This window comes from Tursiops truncatus, chromosome 6 (assembly GCF_011762595.2).
Source record: "Tursiops truncatus isolate mTurTru1 chromosome 6, mTurTru1.mat.Y, whole genome shotgun sequence".
NCBI classification, from domain to species: domain Eukaryota; kingdom Metazoa; phylum Chordata; class Mammalia; order Artiodactyla; family Delphinidae; genus Tursiops; species Tursiops truncatus.
The window spans coordinates 25,289,016-25,299,240 of record NC_047039.1 but is presented as its reverse complement, the minus strand read 5'-3'; the positions used below and the strand labels follow the sequence as shown (position 1 = coordinate 25,299,240).

The 10,225-nt window shown below is 35.9% G+C and overlaps 1 pseudogene; it reads right to left on the bottom strand.

The window, feature by feature from the left end:
* Positions 1–1,214: 1,214 nt before the first annotated feature.
* LOC117312769 (large ribosomal subunit protein eL22 pseudogene) lies at positions 1,215–1,622 on the bottom strand (annotated as a pseudogene).
* Between the last annotated feature and the right edge of the window lie 8,603 nt (positions 1,623–10,225).

Below are 10,225 nucleotides of genomic sequence, written 5' to 3'. Positions count from 1 at the left end.
TAGCAAGATCACAAGAATTTCAGGTGTGGAAAGGCACCCTAGGCAAGCTCTTGAAAGACATGAATTTGATACAACATAACCTTAAATCAATGCAGACATTCCTGTAAAATTTAAATTTTAGAGGGCACCATAAGGCATCAGGATCTCTTCTCAAAGTCACTCTTGATATTGTCAGCAACAATCACATCTTTATGATCTCATTAATGACCTTTCACAGATCTCTAGCCTGTACACGTACAGCAGAACCCCCAATATCGTGGGAAGCCCTTTCAGTTTGGCCCTGCTTAACGTGTTTGTAGAATGACTTTTAAGCCCAGCCGTGGCCTAAATGGTGTGAAAGGGACTACTCCCTGGGCATCTCAAGACTTCTCTTCAGCCTGAGCTGTCTCCCAGGCCCCTCTCTTCCACACCTTCCCCCCGGGGTAAGACTCCAGAACTCTGGGATTCTGAGCCTGACCCCAGGCAACCTCACCGACACCCACCTTTGGAAGCTCCACTATTCCTCATCTCCAGCTCCCCTGGTGGGGTTCAAAGTGACAGTTTGGTGCAAGGACTTGTAGAAACAATGCTTATTTACAAATTCGTATTTTGTAGACCTTTCCTTAATTGAACACCTGTGACCTTTACAGTCGCTCTCCAGACCCTTTCCAGAGGTGTAGTAGAATATGCGAAGCAAAAGGACATTTTATTTCTACAGGAAGAAAAAGGATTAACATACATAGTAATAACTGTGTCCATCAAGAGTAATTTGTAATCAGAAAATGAAGACAAATGCCCCAGAAGCCTGCATTTTATCGACACTGCCACTTTCCCAAAAAAGAACCTCAGAAACAAGTCACTGGATCTGCTTTCAGTGAATCAGGAGCCCCACATTTGTATTCCTCAATCTTTGAGAAAAGTACCAGATGAAACTGACCCACCCCTTTTTGTGTAAAATAGTAACTAACTGAACTCACATCTCCACGCCCTTATCCACCTGTTCAATGACAAACAGTAGTCAGTTCCCTTGAAGGAGACTTACACATTTTGGTATTTCTACCAAAAGAATTGAAATTTTCAAGCAGAAAAAAGTTTAATTACAAGTAAGTGAGTGGCAGCCCAAGTGAAGCCCTTTTACTATGATTTCCAATTTTCTGTTCAATCCACACTGCAGAGATACAAGGAAAGCCACCAGTTTGTTTCCTAAATTTTATTAAGAATTCATACAAAATACTCCAGATAACTGAGTTTCAATCCTCATCTTCCTCCTCTTCTTCATCTTGTTAATCTGGAAGTAACGTAATTCGTAACTTTCTTTGCTGTTGGCAACTACGCGTAACCAATCACGGAGATGATTCTTCTTCAAATATTTTTGGTGAGATATTTCAATACCTTTTGGAAAAGGCACCTCGGAAGTTACAGTGATCTTGCTTTTGCTTCTTTCGATTGTTACAACACCTCCTCCGAGATTCCCAGCTTTTCCATTCACTTTGATTCTTTCCTGAAGAAACTGCTCAAAATTGGCCGCATCCATGATTCCATCTTCTACAGGATGGGTACAGTCAAGAGTAAACTTCAGGACCTGCTTCTTTTTTTTGCCCCCCTTCACCATAAGCTTTTTCACTGGCGCCATCGCCGCAGCGGAGGGAAAAGCTCTACTATTCTTTTGTTCTTTTAGTCATTTGCCAGGGGTCGAAAAGATGAGATTGAAATAAAATGCTTTTATTCCACTGATTTTTAACAGAAAATTTGCATTCTCTACTTCCAGCCTGTCTGAAACCAGTTTCTAATTGTCTCTCAGGAGAAACAGTACTGTTCTTTCACCCAGTACTTTTTGTGTTGTTGTTGTTCCAAAGTTCATATCATGGGTCTGTCACAGAAGCAAAATTATAAATTGCAAGTCATTAAGGTATGGTGAATGCCCATCTGTGTAAGAACATGTCAAAGAAATGTTTACCCAGTTGGAATATCACTGGCCAATCTACTATCTACTACTGTATATAGTATGTGTATTAATATCCTAGTGCTGCTATAGCAAAATACTACAAGTATATGACTTAAAGCAACAGAAATTTATTTTCTCACGGTTCGTGGCTAGAAGTCTGGAATTGATGTGTCAGCAGTGCCAGGCTCCCTCTGGAGACTCTTGGGAAGAATCCTTCATTGCCTCTCCCTAACTTCTGATGATCATTGGCAAATACTTGGCGTGCCTTGACTCGAAGTTTCATCCCTCCAACCTCTGTCTCCACCATCATATGGCCCTTTACCCTGCGTGTCTACCTCTCTGTGTCTCTTTCTCCTTATAAGGACACTAGTCATTGACTTAGGGCCCACCTCAATCCAATATGACCTTACCTTAAGTTGGTTAAATCACAGAGACCCCGTTTCCAAATAAGGTCACATTCACAGGTGCCTGGGTTCAGGACTTCAATATATCTTTTGGGGGGACACAATTCAGCTCACAACAGTACTAGATATTATTAGTAGCATGGAGCTGGAAGATCTGTAGATTTTTAGACCAATGGCAGCCAACATATAGTATATTGATATTTATATCAAACTGACTAAAATTACCTAAAATTTCCAAAAATGAATAAATCTTCAACTTTGAAACTACTCACCTGCTATTCCATTTTCTATTCAAAATAAATATACAAAGTATGATGTGTGTGTGTGTGTGCACGTGCTATATGTATCTACATGGATTTATGTGTAGGACTTTTCAAACTCCTCATTTCTAATTTACAACTGAATTCTGAAGCTTAGACTAGACAGAAATCAGGGCTTCACGTTGAGGTGGTAAAGTTACACATACATCAATTCTGATAACTAAATTATTCAACCAATTACTTTTTTTTCTTTTTAAATTGAGATACTATTGACATATAACACTGTGTAATTTTAAGGTGTACAATGTGTTGATTTGATGCATTTATATATTGCAATATGATTACCACCATAGTGTTACTAATACCTTTAATGTGTCAGTAATTATCACTTCTTTCTTTGTGATGAGAACAATTAAGATCTAGTCTCTTGGTAAATTTGAAGTTCATAATACAGTATTGGTGACTATAATTACTATGCTCTACATTAGAACTTCAGGATTTATTTATCTACTAGTTTTAAGTTTATATCCTTAAATAACATCTCCCCAATCCCCCAACCTTCAGCCCCTGGTAATCACTATTCTACTCTCTGTTTTTACAAGTTTATCTTTGTTAGAATCCACAAATAAGTAATATCATACAGCATTTAATCTTCCTCTGTCTGACTTAGCTCATTTAGCATAATAAATCAGGGTCCATCCATGTTGTTGTAAATGGCAGAATTTCATTTTTTTCATGGCTGAATTATATATATATATATATTATAATATTAATTATAATATAAATATATATATATACATACATATATATTTCACAATCTTATTTATTCATCCATTGATGGACACTTCAGTTTTTTCATATCTTGGTTATTCTGAGTAAAGTTGCAATAATGACAGAAGTGCTGATACCTCTTTGATACCTTATTTTGCTGGGAAAAGAATACTCTCTTCGACAAATGGTGTCTGGAAAACTGGATAACCACATGGAGAAAAATGAAATTGTACCTCTATCTTATACTCCTCATAAAATTAACTCAAAATGGATTAAAACACTTCAACATATGACCTGATACTATAAAATGTCTGGAAGAAAACATGTAGGGAAAGCTCCTTAACATTGATCTTGGCAATGATTTTTGGATTTGACACCAAAAACACAAGCAACAAAGCAGAAATCAACAAGTGGGACTATATCAAACTAAAAAGCTTCTTCACAGCTAAGAAACAATCAACAAAATGAAAAGGCTACCTACAGAATGGGAGAAAAATTTTGCAAACCATATACAGAGTAAAGGGTTAATGTCCAAATATATAAGGAACTCATACAACTCAATACAAAATAAGCCAACTAAAAAATGGGTAGAAGAACTAAGTAGACATTTTCCTAAGAAGACACTCAAGTGGCCAACAGGTACATGAAAAGATGCTCAACATTCAATCTGGAACAATTCTTGAGTGTACAAATCCTTCACCTCCTTGATCAAACTTATTACCAAGTATTTTATTCTTTTTAATGCAATTGTAAATGAGATCATTTTCTTAATTTCTCTTTCTGATAGGTATTATTAGTGTATAGAAACACAACTGACCTTTGTATATTGATTTTGTATCTTGCAACTTTACTGAAACTGTTTATTAGTTATAACAGTCTTTTGGTGAAGTCTTTTATAAATATTATATCATATCATCTGCAAGCAGAGACAATTTAAATTATTATTTTCTGATTTGAATGCTTTTTATTTCTTTTTCTTGACTAATTGCTCTGACTAGGACTGCCAGTACTGTGTTAAATAATAGTGAGAACAGGCATTCTTGTCATGTTCCTGATCTTAGAACAATAGCTTTCAGCTTTTCATCACTGATTATGATGTTAGCTGTGGGCTTGTTATATAGGGCCTTTATTATGTTGAGATAAATTTCTTCTATATCCACTTTGTTAAGAGTTTTTCATTAGGAAAAGATGTTGAATTTGTCAAATGCTTTTCCTGCATCTATTAAGATAATCACAGGATTTTATCCTTTATTTTGTAATGTGGTGAATCACATTGATTAATTGCAAGTGTTGACCCATCCTTGCATCCCAGAAGCAAAGCCCACTTGATCATGGTGTATGATCCTTTTAATGCTACTGTTGAATTTGATTTACTAATATTTTATTGGGTAATTTTGCATTTATGTTCATCACATATATTGACCTGTAATTTAATTTTTTTGTATATCCTTGTCTGGCTTTTGTATCAGGTAATGATGGCCTTGTAAGATGAATTTCAAAGTGTTCTTTCCTCATCTATGTTTTGGAGAAGTTTGAGAGGGAATGGTATGACTTCTGATAATATTTGGTAGAATTCACCAGTGAAACCATCTGGTCCTATAACCAAAGATAGGAAATCTGAGAGGAATGAAATATTATGATAAAACATCATAGCCTAATTGAAGTTGGGGGACAAAGTCTTGGTTGTGTGACAGTAAATTACTCTTAGTTTGAGTAAGAGCTTCTCACATACCACTATGTTCTATTTAAACATGACTAGGATTTCGGGTGATCCTATGACCAGAGCTACTCATCATCAACTGGGCATAATCATATCATTAAGCCATAAAGTCAAGTGGGCACAGCAGAAGTTGACTGTATAATGAAAATGATACATTCAGGATTAGGTCAAACAGTTTGAATTTGACTTCCTATCTTCTAACTGTATTTTTTTTTCCTTTCTGTCATTATCCAAGATAATTTTCTTTCTCATGAGTAGTCCTAAATGGTTTCTTTACAAATCTATCATGGTAGTTTTGATATTAATTTGGGGGATGGAAATAGCAATAATAATAAATGTATGTAGGGCATTCCAGTGACTTCTGGAGAGACATGTTCTACTGATCTGAAGGCAACAAGAAAAGGAGAGAGAGGGCACAGCCTCTGAACGTTTTTATGTTTTGCAGAAATGCTGTTACCATAGAAATTCAATGCAGAGTCATGTTAAGGGGTTAAAATATACAAGCAACCCATCTTAAACATACTACATAAGGAAAAATCTGAATTTTGTTATATCTAGTGTAACACATTTAAATTAACATTACTATCACTCAGTAATTTGGCATTGTAAATCTCTTAAACACAATATTATCATAAACTTCAAACAAATAAGTCTCTCACAGCTTAAAAACAAACAAACAAAAAATGGGGCCTCAGGTTAGGATTCAATGTGACTTTTTTTCAATTTGAAAAACTTATGAGTTTAATAAGAGTTAAGAAGAGGAAGGACAGGGGAGAGATTGCTAAAGGATTTCTTCCTGGGGTGATGCAAATATTCCAAAATGAGATAGTGGTGATGCTTGCAGAACTCTGTGAATACACCAAACAATGAACACTTAACCACTAATGCTAAACATTGCACACTTTAAAGTGGTAAAATGTATGGTAAGTAAACTATATTTCCATAAAGCTGTTATTTTGAGAAAAAACAGCTTATGATAGGCAGTCTCTTCCTGGGTGCTGGCATTGTATATAAAGATCATATATTACCTAGTTCCTGAAATGTGACCACTTTTCTCTCTAATCAAACTCAGGAGTATATTTTTTCTCTTTGAGTAAAATTAAAACAAAATTTTTAAAAGTAAATGATTCAAAACACAATTTAATTTATACCAGAACATGAATTTTATTAATTTGTAATTAATTTTAAAACTGATTAAGACTGTAACTCTTAAATTTTTACCTATATTTACTTATTCTGTTTCCTTATCCATAAAATGGGGGCATTTATCATATAATAAAAAAAATGTAAAGCAATTAGAACTTTTCCTAGTGCCTAGAAGGTGCTTTGTAAATATTTATTATTATTAATAAGCAATGCACAGGCCATATTCACTTCTCCAATAGAATATTTTTATACTTTACCAAATAAATTTCTTATTTTCCAGTAAGTATTATTTTTTCCTCAATTTTTTTCACAAGCTGTCCACTCGAGAACACAAGAATTTTAAACACCAATCTTCAGCTCAATTAGTTTGTAAAGTGGGTGTGAAGTCACAAAACTTCAAGATATTGTTTATTTTTCAGAAGTCACAGGTCTTTTCGGGAATTAGGAGGTTCCCATCACATATGAAAATAAAGTAACATTGTTAAAAGAATACCATTCAACTGGCATAAACATTGAAACATTCTTCAGTTTTATAATTTAGTGAATTCTAAGCTCCTATTTACCATTTCCACACCTAAAATCATGATATTAATCCAATTCCTCATGCTCAGTTCAGTAATGATTATGCATTCTCATTATGAAATTTGGAACTTACCCAGTTGTACCTGTGAGTGGATGGATGCAGCAACCCCAGCCAGACAGAGGGGTGATTACCACGGCCTCAGTCCCTTTAGAAATTTAAGTGTGGGCCACAACAGGGCCAGATTCATGGCATTTGACCTGGGCAGTCCCACAGGTCAAATGAAGGGCCCCATACTTAAAAGAACCTCATGCTTGGTCTATTGCTCTGCTGTCACTGTTTTGAAATTCTTAAGTAATTTTTGAACAAGGAATCCTACATTTCATTTGCACTGAACACAGAAAATTATATAGCTAATCCTGGGTCATAAAGCCAGGTAAGCTACCAAATCCTGTGGTAATAATTAAGGGTAGGAGGAAATTAGTATAGGTGTTTGAGGAGGGAGAGGATGAGTATTAATGGTACCCTGAACCTACCTGCAGCAATGGTGTCTGTACCTCTTCCCACTAACCTCTCATAAGTTTCCCCTCAGAAACACGGACAAGAACTACGGAGGAGGGACTTCCCTGGTGGCACAGTGGTTAAGAATCTGCCAGCCAATGCAGGGTACACGGGTTTGAGCCCTGGTCCGGAAAGATCCCACATGCCGCGGAGCAACTAAGCCCGTATGCCACAACTACTGAGCCTGCACTCTAGAGCCCGTGAGCGACAGCTACTGAGCCCTCATGCCTCAACTACTGAAGCCCGCGTGCCTAGAATCTGTGCTCCACAACAAAAGAAGCCACTGCAATGAGAAGCCCGCTCATCACAATGAAGAGCAGCCCCCACTCGCCGCATCTAGAGAAAGCCTGCACACAGCAACAAAGACTGGACACGGCCAAAATTTTTAAAAAATTAAATTAAAAAAATGATTCTGGTTCAAAAGAAAAATGCATATACAAAGCTTAAAAAAAATGATGAAGGAGCTGTTTTCCAAACCTCATGCACAGAGAAGAGAATCTGTATGAAGCAAGGGATGGATGGGAGGTGTCTTGCTTACATCTCTATTCAAGGAAGACTTCTGCAGGAAGGATAGCTGGTTGACAGCCTCCAGCTGCCCCAAGATTGGCCAATGTGTTCTTGCCAGACTGCTTCCCCAGTGACTAAGCACTATGATGTACTAGAATCACTATATTCCTGCCCACCCCTAGATTCCTAGAATCCCTGTAATGGTAGACTTTGCTTAGGGAGTCTGATTACCTAGTCCGTTAGCTAGCATCCTCTCTCTCTCTCTCTTTCAAATATATATATATATAATCGCTATTGGGATCATGGGTAAATTTTTGTTTCTTTCACCCTGCTTTGCTTATGTGTATTTTTTTTTTTCTGCAAATACATGTGCTACTTCAAGGACTTATAATATTGTTGGAAATCATCAAGAATAACACATTTTGTGATCTGTTTGAAAGGAATAAATGATTTCACCCACCTACGTTTACTGACTACTCATGAAATGCAAAGCTTCACCTTACTTTACCCTATCATCAGAAAAATGATTCCAGTTTTGGTACAAAAGGATACTTCCAAGTATCCTTTCTGCAAGATTGTAGAAAAGCAATCTCATGTATATTACATGATAGCTTTTACATGAATTACTGCTGCTGCAAATCAGTGGGCAATGTATGTGGACAAATACTCAATGTTTTAATGTTTTTTTAAGTATAGGTTGCACTTTTGCATTTCATGGTGCTTTTTAGAATTAACTATATCTTTTTTATTTTTTCTTTAATGTCACAAACTGTGTTTTGAAATATTCAAACACATGAGAAAAAAGGCTTATTGAAGTAAATATTCTGCAATTAGTATTTCTCATGCCACTTATACCATGATTACATGAAATGTAAAATCACTGCTTTTGAGTATTAGGAAAAAAATAGAAGGAATCATAATTATAGGCAAGTTTTATTAGGAAATGTTTAGGTTAACTCTGAAATTCAAGTATAAATAAGATTTTTTTAAATCTCAGTTTATAGTTATCACAAGTATGTGTGATAAGTTAAGTTTTGCTAACCAGTAAATTGGGGTGGTCCTTGAATCTTCCTTTGGCAGTTCCTCCCCTTCATTTCAAATCAATCAGAAAGTCTTACAGACTCTACGTCCTAAACCTTTCTTGAAGCCCTCTCCTCCACCCTATTTCTGCTGGCATTGGGCTCATGCTCATTTTTTCTTCATTTGAGTGCTCACATTCTGGCCTCCCTTCTGACTCTCCACATTGTTGCCAGTGTGATTGTTCTGAAATGGAAATATGGTCATTCCTCTGCAATTCACATCTGTCATTGAGTTCCCAGAGCCTAGCTTGAAGTCAAATACTTGTTGGCAATATATTTGAGAACTTTTTTGATCTTACTCCTGCTTGCTTCTCAGACTCATCCCTGTCTGCCTACAAAACCTCTCTGCTCTGGCTCTGAACTCCCTGTCATCATTCAAAAGTTCCATGAGTTTTCACAGCCCTGCAAGTTGCATCTTCCGTTGCCACTGCCTGGAGTATATTCCCCTCAGCCCAATCCTGAAAAATATAACTCATTTCTCTTTTTTCACCTGTATTTTTTCTTAAGTTCATGATTAACATTGCCATTTTAAAAAACCTCAATGCAAAAAATTTAATTTGCACACCATAAAATAATTTAATATTTCTGTATAAAATATTCTTTTATTTCCCATTTCAGAATAACTAAACCATAATATCACATGACAGTTTTTCTCAGCTGATTTCACTGATTTTCCCCCAGCAGATAAACAACTTACCTTGAGTTAAACACTTCCTCCTCTGCCCTTTGCTGCATGCCGAATAAAGCTCTAATAAACATCTTCAGGTATTGCATGTGGCAAACATTCTAGCATGTCCAGGAAATTCTTAAAGCCGGAGACTCTCTTTGTTCGTTTCCATTCCCTAAATGTCTTGGATACTTGCTACATGGCAAGTACTCATGTAATATGTGTTTAGAGAATGAAAGATAGCAAATAATTGAGAACAAAACTTGACTTTTTAGTGTTATTTTGAAATTTTTTATCAAAATGACAGAACATAACTATTCAGTTATACATTTATCCTTGGTCATGTTCTTGCTTAAATCGTGTAACTATTAACATACAGTTCACTCCAACAGCATTTTTATGTTCCTACGTATTAGGTATTTTGTTGTTTGCTTGGGAAACTCAGATAAATACAACACTGACTCTTTATTCAATGTTTTCTTATTATAAGTGAGTGATGAAATAATAGTTGGTACTATTCACTGTACTCTGTGCCACCTACTATTTAATCACCTAATAAGATACTTCGAGGTGAAATTTAATCATCAGCAGTCTTATTTTGTATATGTGTGTAAATTAATTTAAATGCATTCAAAATATGCATGGTGTTGTGGGAATATAGGTAAA